The following is a 2253-nucleotide window of genomic DNA, read 5'->3' on the forward strand; positions in this document are numbered from 1 at the left end:
GTGGAGGGGCCGCGGTGAGAGCTTCTGGGTCGGGTGACAGCTCAGTTCCGTCTTGGAGACAAGTCGCACGCACAGCCAGCGGCCCCCGGGGACAGTACGCCCGAAGGCTGCCTTGGCTTCCTACTCAACCCGCCGCTAGAGGACGTCCGCTACGCCGCGGACTCGCGAAGCGAGCGGCGCCGCAGCGGCCTCTGGGAGGGGGCGGGCTTCGGGCTGCCGCGGGGCATTCTGGGTCAGCGCTCTGGCCGCACGGGCGCAGAAGGCTCTGTGCTAGGCGCCGCCTGCAGGTCCGCGGTGGAGCCGGGGAGAGAGCCCGCGTTTCGGAGGAGTAGCCAAGGTTAGGGCAAGGCCGGCGAATGGGTGGCTGAGCGGCTGCGGTGTGGAGGCCAGGGGTCTGTCCCCGCGGTTGCCCGGTTCCCCGGTGGGAGCGGCCCCCTTGCAGCGGCGTGTCGTGTCTGCCTTCGCAGACACTCTCCTGTGGGTTCTGGACCTTTCGTGGAGGTCCCCTGGGACCTCTTCCCGAGGCCGGCGACCCCTTGCTGTCATTTCCGGCTCCTGCGAGACTGAGGGAGTGCTCAGTAAACTTTAGGGCAAGCTTGGAATTCCTGGGGCGACAGTGGTCTGGGGCCAGTGGAAAGGTCCTGGCAGAAGGCAAGCGCCGTCGGAGCCCGCAAATCGGACTGCACCCAGCAAGTCAGAGTGCGGAGGGTGAAGGTAGTGGCCGTCCCACAGGCAGCAGGAACCCATCCGAGGAGAAAAGCCTCTCACCTGAGATCTCTGCTGAGCACCTGGGCTGAGGTTTGGGGCTGGAAGAGGGAACCGGTCTTGGAGCTCCTGGGGGACTTTGGTTATTTTTGACTCTCTCGCTTGCAGGGAGCAAGGCTTGAATTAAGTAACTGCATCCGGGGTGTGGGGCAAACGAAGAAGTCTTGGAGAATTTGATTCAGGAGAGAGGCGAGCGTCACCTAACTTCTGGGATGGGCAGCAACCTGTGCAGTGGGGCTCGGAGAGGAGGAAATGCCTCAATGTGAAGGACTGGACAGGTGAGAAAGGAAAAGTCCCCATTCTACCACAGCAAGGCGCAGAGTAGCTAATTAGGATTCTTCAGTGCAAACCTGGTTTTTCAGAGCTCCTTTCTCCTCCCTTACCTCCTCACTTTCTGGTAAGGAGAAAGATCCGCCAAGTCCCAGGTTTGTCAAAACGAATAGATACGCTATCTCATCTCTTCCTTGGGTCCTTGGGTAGGGGACGGAGATCCACATTTGTCGAGTGCTAGTATCTTTGTTTTATCACTGTTTTGAGTAGCTGAGGACAGTTGGAGGGAGTGCCCTAAGGGTCAGTAGCTTCAGGAAAATTGAGGAAGTTGCTCAAGAGTACTCATTAGGCAAGTGGCATACTACTGAATACTACTGACCTAGTTAGGATTAGGTTTAGAATCTAGATCCCCAGGACCCCTAGACTCTTGGCACTATGTTGGTATTTCCCAAACATTTCATTCACTTACCACCTGAGGATTGTTGCCATTCCTGTGTACTACCTGTATGGTTATTTTCATATCTAAAAATTTTAAATTTCATTCATTTAAAGACCAAACTTGTGCTAAGAAACAGTATGAAATTATGCATTTGATGTATACATTTGAATACAGCTTTATAGTCTAAGATGTGTCTAAAAATGTTGACCATTGTACCATGTGAAATCATCTCCTGTCAGAAAAATACAAACTGCATTTGGAGACACGATGCACTGTAACATGCTCTTGCCTGGAATTTTTCTGTATAGGAAAGTCCAGGCAGCACATCTGAGTCTAAATTGCTCATCCCTAGTGTATTGTTTTCTTTTAGATCAATAATGTCACAGAGAATGCCTCCTTTTTGTTTCTTCTCTACAAAACATTTCACTTAACCTGTTCAGGGCTACCCTATTCTCAGTATGTAAAACAAGTACAAAGTTCATAACTTTTAGGAGCTTTCCCTCCCACCCTCTCTGGGGAGTGAATACATACACATAGAATAATCTAAATCACTACTGTTCAAAAGAATTTTCTGGAGTCAGGGAAGTGTTCTGTATCTTTGCCTTACGATGTGATACCCACTAGCCACACGTAGCTACTGATTACTTGAAATGTGCCTAATGCAGCAGAGAAATGGAGTTTTACATTTTATTTAAACTAATTTATTTAATTAGTTAATTTAAATTTAAATAGCCACGTGTGGCTCGTGGCTACATATTGGCCAGCCCAGATGTACATAT

At 50.8% G+C, this 2253-nt stretch overlaps 1 protein-coding gene across 2 annotated transcripts in view; it reads left to right on the forward strand.

The window, feature by feature from the left end:
- Positions 1 to 245: 245 nt before the first annotated feature.
- EXO5 (exonuclease 5) overlaps positions 246 to 2253 on the forward strand; it is a 5767-nt gene continuing 3759 nt past the window's right edge. Inside the window, exons 1-2 of one of the 2 annotated variants that reach the window (XM_077752190.1) lie at positions 246 to 337; positions 874 to 1043. The gene's annotated coding sequence lies outside the window, so the exon portion shown is untranslated. Of the gene's footprint in view, positions 1044 to 2253 lie in introns of both variants that reach the window. The other variant, XM_077752189.1, reaches the window with a different exon arrangement.

Source organism: Crocuta crocuta, unplaced genomic scaffold, assembly GCF_008692635.1.
Source record: "Crocuta crocuta isolate KB4526 unplaced genomic scaffold, BGI_CrCroc_1.0 scaffold367, whole genome shotgun sequence".
NCBI classification, from domain to species: domain Eukaryota; kingdom Metazoa; phylum Chordata; class Mammalia; order Carnivora; family Hyaenidae; genus Crocuta; species Crocuta crocuta.